Below are 6,742 nucleotides of genomic sequence, written 5' to 3' on the forward strand. Positions count from 1 at the left end.
GACTTTCTCCAAGTGCACAGACTAAAACAAAAGAGGGCCATTGCACAGCTTAATCATTAAAAATAAGGGACTTTTCTTTAAAAAGTATTTGTATTTCATGYATTATATTACTGTATTTGGCCYGCTGCCCTGGATAGATTTTCATTTTGGCCCTCTYGGGGRAAATGTTTGGGCACCCCTACTCTAAACTGAATAATGTGGGAGCTGCATGAACTTGCATGATTGTTTCTTTTTAGCATTTCTGTGCTTTTCTTCAACTCGATGAATGCAAACTTGCTATGTTTTATTGAAATATTAACCCTTAAAAAAGATGTCGCCAAAAAAATTGTGTTTTGTTTTAAAACACTGATTAAAAAAACAGCTTTGGCATCAAGGAAACTTGTATAAAACAGAAAGATTTTGGGTAAACTCACACTTCCTTTTGCATTTTTTAAATCTTTTATACATTCCATTTTAATTTAGTTTTTGTTCATTTCCTGTATGATTCTACCTGCTATAGGTGTGAAAGGTTTGCCGCCCGTCGCTGTGCCCTGCTGGGCTGACACCAGARCCGCCAGCTCCTGCAGGTGGATCGTTGGCACCGCCGAGCCCTCGCCCGCCCATCTCCCTGCAGCWCCCGCTTCCTTCTTAAGCTCTGACAGGAACAATACAGAAACAGAGATGAGAGAGGATCATAAGAGTAGGCAWATCCCTTGGATATGAGGGGGATTTCACAGCTCAATAAGTTTGGACAATTTGTTTACAATCCTCTTTATTGCAGCTCCCCTGGGAGGAKGTGTATGCACTGAATGTTGAGGCTCCAGGTTTTTCTTTTTTTCTAAAATATTGCAAATTAGCTCAGAGTTTGAGGGATGGATGCAAAACGCAGAGTGAAAATAAAAGTATCGTACGAAGGAGGGATGAAGATGAGGGAAGCGTGAGTAAGAGTTGGTGAGGTCATAAGCTCCTACTCACACACACACACACGCACACACACACACACGCAACCCCCTGCAGACAAAGCCTCCACAGGCTCATCTGGGCAATGATGCTGGCCCTCGGGGACACACCTCCAAGAAAGATGGCCTGACTAACTCTCCATGGCAACTAATCAATAAGTGACAGAGTCAGTCACGACTGACCCGTAGCTAAGTGCGCTCCACCTCCCCCTGTGTTCCCAGGGTTACGCTCCCAAAAAACCACACACACTTACAAACATAAAAAGAAGTCTTGAGTTAAGTAAAAGTTTTGAAATGCTATTAAATGATATAGAACTTCCTCCACATGTGGAACATTTGTTTTGTACGTATTGAGGTCACTTGTGCGTATGAACATACAATCATAACATGATCAGGGAGCCTCTTGTGGAGCTATTGTGTATCTGTCAATCTGTGTTCCCTCTCACTGTCCTTAACAAACACTAATCAATATCTGTGGCCTAGATGAGAGGCCTAATCTTTGCCCCTTGTCATCGCCTTAAGTCCTCGCCCCCCTTTGGCTCCTCTGCATTGTCTTGCATACTCTTTACTGTCCCTTAAAGCACGCCACATACATCAGCTCACATAAACCTGGCCCAATTTTTCCCCCAACGGGTCACAATAAAAGGTCAGAAATCTATAGTTCGGCAGATTACAAGCAAGTCTACATGCTCCAGTGTTCATAAATAAAGTGGTTCAGAAAGAGACCATCTGCAGCAGCGACATTTTCACACTAGACTGACTCAATTGGCGCTTTTCACATTAAAACCAATGGTTTCTAGTTTATTCGTCGCTACAAGTCACTCAGGAAGAAGCCTCCTAATCCCTGTTTCGTTCTCGCTTGTTTGCCACGAATGCGTGCGCGCCCGTGCGGTTTTACACGGCCGCTTTTACGGGCAAAAACAAACTCGAGAGAGGCTCAACCGAACAAAATGTGAAAGGATCCACGGAGAGCGGGCGGCCATAGAAAGAGCAGATTCTTCCCGTTTCAGCTTCGTGTGATTTGTATTTGCTTTGTTTGGGACAAAAGCGACAGTAATCCTGACTCATATTTGACAAGTCTCGTATTCACGCACACCTGCTGCGGCAAAGTAAACACGCCTTCAGAGTCAAACACCTTAATGGATGACCTTTGCATTAAAACCTAAGCTAGGATAAACCCCAAAGCAGGCACGCTGACACGATATGGAACGGAGACATGCCCATTCTGGATGTGATTGATGAGGAGAAGCCACATCACAGGTAACTTATGTACAGTGTGTTCAGGCTGTACATAGGTCGAAAAACAGAATGGTGCTCGCAAACCAAATGTGTTTTTACAGGATTCTTTGTTGATCGCTGGAGGGTTGTTAAAAAAAACAACACAGAGCAATGGTGTGTGAAGTGAAACTTACGTTGAATAAAGAGTCAAAAGTTTTAAAATAAGTAATCAAACTTTAAAAAATTGTTTTGTTTTTTAACGTATGTGACCTCATGAAGTTCAGTCTGGTTGTTTTGTACAGAATCTTGCATATAGCCATACTCTTAAACTGAAATAAACATTTAAAACACTGGAGTCTTTGATTCAAGGTTTTTTTAAAACCCAGAAGTGACTAAAAACATAATTTAATAAAAAAAAAAAGAACAAAACAAATTGTTCAAAAATATTAAAATGCTTGATCACTGAAAAAAAAAACTGTTGGAACTTTTACTCATTCAAAGTTATCCATGCCTCTAAACAATGAGCTAATTTATATTAATACAATAAATAAACTATATACAATCTGAATTGGTTAATAAAATTTCTAAGCACAATRGGCAAAAAAAGAAATATAAAACAGGCTAGCTGCAGCCTTGATAGGATAAAACATAAACTACAGCTTCAAAGTTTTTACATTTACAAGGTTCATGTTTCTTTGATTTCTGCTCTGCCTTCTCTACCCATTATTTATTTAGATTGTTTAACTGGAGTATAAATATTTTCATGTTATTTTGTACAGTTAGTTGTAAAGACCCAAGACAGCTTATGCTGACTTAGGCAAATTTTATTTTGTCTATTTCACTCATACTGGTTACATTTTTGATGTAATTGAAATGCAATGTCCAAAATAGGCTTCCAGCAGTTTTTTTTTTCAATTTCATTTTCAGCTCAGCCTTCTTTAGTGTTGCAAAAGCTTTTCATTTGTTGGCATAAGTCAGAGGAGCCCAAAGTGGGGCCTGTGGGCCAAATTTGGCCCGCCAAGCCATTTGATTTGGCCCACCAGCAGATGCTATAGTTATAAGGTTGTAACTTGTCCTACGATGTAGAAACACAGTATTTCCACTTAAAGTCATTTTATCCATTGGTCAAATGAATATATAAGGAGCTGTAGTGAAAATAGTTTTCACTGATGGTGCTGACTTTATCTTTGATATATTATTCTGAAACATGAAATGCAATGAACAACAAGAGATATTTAGATTAGATTTAACCACACATGTAGATTTGCACACTTTATAAGGCCACAAAACTCATATTTTATCAATTTATAAAATGTCCCATGAGCCTTTGCTGCTTGAGCATATGTCAGATTTCACTAAAAACCAAAGTGGGCCACCGCACTGGCTGAAAGATTAATCATTAAAAATAAAGGACTTTATTTAAAAAGCATGTGTATTTCATGTATTATATTACTACATTTGGCCCGCAGCCCCGGATAAATGGTCATTTTGGCCCACTTGGGGAAAATGTTTGGGCACCCCTGGCATAAGTTATAGTGTGACAGGGATAACTATAAAACAACTTAGTCTGTTTTGTGCATTAAATGTCTCTTGCAGCAGATCAACTCGACATTATGATCCCACCTCCACCATGCTTTACTATATACAGGTTGGGATTTGTTTAAACAAACGAGCTGCACTTAGTCACCTGTTATCAAACATCCTCGGAAAACACTTGAGTTTATTAAACGTTGTCTTTGATAGGTGGCGACTGATATGTTGAAGCTTTTCAAAAGTCAGTTTTGCATTGTCTGTTTTCATCAACAGCAGCGTCCTCCTTGAGTTCCTCCCATTGATCTGTGCCTGTTTCAGTGTTCGGCTCACAGTGAAAGTTGAAAACACCACTTCAGATCGCTCCAGGTCAGCCTGAAGCTCTTTGGATGTTTTATGCTTCTTTTTTTTTTCTTTTTCTCCATTCGTTCCAATCTGAACCAGCAATTGTTTCTCTTTCCTTTAAGGATTTAATGTGTGGATGACTTTTACACTTCTTACCATAAAGAATAATCATAAAAACCAGAATGGCTCTGTTATCTGTGAATGTTTCGCAATTTTCTTCTCTTCAGCTTTGAGGAAAAGATGTTTGAAACTTGTCATGTTAGGTTTTCAATGATAGTTACTAAAATATTGAATGTTAGGCAGAAGTTTTATTAAAAGAGGATGTTACGTCTTTTTTTCTTGGCAAAACTTTCATGCTTACGCTTCAAGGTTCAGGTAATTCGGCACATGWTCCACATGTCAACCTGGGGGACCCAAAAGTCTATCAGGCCTTTATTTCAGCGACCTGACTTTCTATTTAGRCACGTACAAATAGCTCGGTCCTGGGCGGATGCATGTTCTTGAGCAGCGGCGTGCTTTTCTTTGAAGCGTTTCCCACTCAGCATTCCTTGTGGTTGTGTCAGGCACCGTGATCCAGCCGCAGTCAACACTAACGAGACATCCYCATCACGCAACCAAAGTTCAGGCTGGGACCTGAAGATCAGAAGATGAACTGAAGAAGAGGAACAGTGGAGAAACGGTCAAACGTGACAGTTTAATGTGAGTGGGTGGGTGGGTGGGACAGGGGAGAGAAGAGGACGGTGCAGTGGAGAGGGATGGCTCTCGGTGGGTCAACCCAAAAGCCCTGACCCCAGGAGGATTTGATGCCTTTTTCCCACGCAGGGAGTCGACCTGAGAGGAGCTCGTTAACAACATCTGCCCCRGTTCAAGGGAGATTAACCCCCCCACCCCCCAGCCCCCGCACCTCTACACCCTCAAACGCTGCTCTGTGCTGTCAATCACAGACCTCCACACAGGTCCTTCCACTCTGGACCAGGCCTGYCCAAGCTGGACAGTCAGCCTCGCAGCGCCCCACCCCGGGGCTCGGACCACACGGCCCCACAAGGAGCCCAGCCAAAGCAGATCAATACAGTCTAAATCTGTCAAAGGTGCGATCCTCGGCACCACTCATGTGTTCATCCGTTACACCCAAACTGCGCTGAGGTCTAATCTGTGCATCAGAGGGAGGTTCCAGATCTGAGACGAAGATTTCACCAAGCGTGGAAAGGTGTGCTCCGTGAAGTCGCCCAGCAGGTCCAACGGGAGCCCGGTGATGTCACAAACGTCTGTCTGTCAGCCRGAGTGTGTCTAATGAGTTTTCCACTCATCACGCTGACGTAAAAAGARACACTTATAGCACACTTCTGCTTTTTTATGTTGTTGTCTAAACACTTTTTTTCTCTTGCTTCTTCCCTGCGCGCTGACATGATGTAGGACATGTTCTGACATAATACGAGGAGAGAAATGAAAGGCAGGACCGACTGAAACGTGGCCCGTGGCGATGCCTCTTGGTGTGCACGCAGATAGCGTTCGAAATCCGCTGGGAATCTCCTGAATCCGTGTTCTACAGGGCTATAATTAGGTTAGTTTTTGGAGTGGGGGGTTAAACAAACAGGGGGCTGTGAGGTCATAGGCAGATGGAAGTGGGATATGCCTGCACTTGCTGAGTGGGCACAGAGCTCCACATGACGGGGAAGAGAGGCCCTCTGGGCACTCTGCAAGGGGGAGGGGGGGAGCAAAGAGGTGGGGCAGTTTGGAGCCAAATTCAGATGGTCATAATGCCAAAATATTTAGTATGAAAGGTGAAGCATTATTTCTCAGATCTCAGTTCTGAGCAGGCATTAGAGAAATGTTGGTTTGGAAGGCTGAAACTTCAACGATGGAATCCCAAACTAGGAGTTTACATCAAAAAAAATGTCAACTATAGCAGAATATTTTATTGCAGTTTAATAAATGACCCCAACCTAAGCTCTGTCCACAGAATTCTAAGGACCAATAAGAAAAAAAGCTGCTTAACCAAAAAAAAAAAAGAGAGAGAGAAGGAGTTGAAGGGTGCGATTAGGTGACGGGTGGCTGCTGGCACGCTAGAGTGACTTAAACCCTGTCAGTGAATGCAGGGAGGTCTGGATAATCTGTCCCTCCACAAAGGTGCGTGGGGCTAATCCAGGGTGCTGCGCTGAGCTATGGATCCAGTCCTGCAGGGAGTGTGGGAAGGCCTGCAGGGCCACGCTGCTCTGGACCCTCTTTGTGACCAGAAGCTTATTTATTGTACAGTTCACTGCGACAGCAGGGCAATCCGTTCTCTCATACACCTGTACTCTAATCTCAACTAGCTTCATGCTGCATGGTTTATTGTGCACTTTGGTATTAAAGGTTATCAAGGATTAAAGTTTCTTGAACATTAAAAAAGAGGAGCTTTTAGTCTGAGATGAACAAGATAACTCAGTGTTTCATAACAGATTATGTGCGCATCATAAACTGAATTATTACTTTTATTTATTTTTTGTTCATAGTTTGGCGAAACAGAAATGTTACCCCAAAGAAGAAAACTTTTTTGAAGTTTTAAATTCATTTTAAAACACTGTCCAATTAAAATCAGGTTTTTCTCTTATTTGTCACATTTTAAGATTTGCAGGTATGTCCTGCTCCACAAAGTGGTGATACAAATTTATGCAGCTTGAACATAAAGATTATAAAGTTTTACTGCAAAATTATATTTAAAATTCTAAGAA

The 6,742-nt window shown here is 41.9% G+C and overlaps 1 long non-coding RNA gene across 4 annotated transcripts in view; it reads right to left on the reverse strand.

The window, feature by feature from the left end:
- Window positions 1-6,742, reverse strand: part of LOC106515279 (uncharacterized) — a 41,428-nt gene that overhangs the window by 24,667 nt on the left and 10,019 nt on the right. For 3 of the 4 annotated variants that reach the window (XR_001309986.1, XR_001309981.1, XR_001309987.1), the window contains exon 3: window positions 491-634. The exons of the other annotated variant lie outside the window; for it this stretch is intronic. This is a non-coding gene — a long non-coding RNA (uncharacterized LOC106515279). The remainder of the gene's footprint in view (window positions 1-490; window positions 635-6,742) is intronic. 4 annotated transcript variants of the gene reach the window in all.

Source organism: Austrofundulus limnaeus, unplaced genomic scaffold (genome assembly GCF_001266775.1).
Source record: "Austrofundulus limnaeus strain Quisiro unplaced genomic scaffold, Austrofundulus_limnaeus-1.0 Scaffold1, whole genome shotgun sequence".
NCBI lineage: Eukaryota > Metazoa > Chordata > Actinopteri > Cyprinodontiformes > Rivulidae > Austrofundulus > Austrofundulus limnaeus.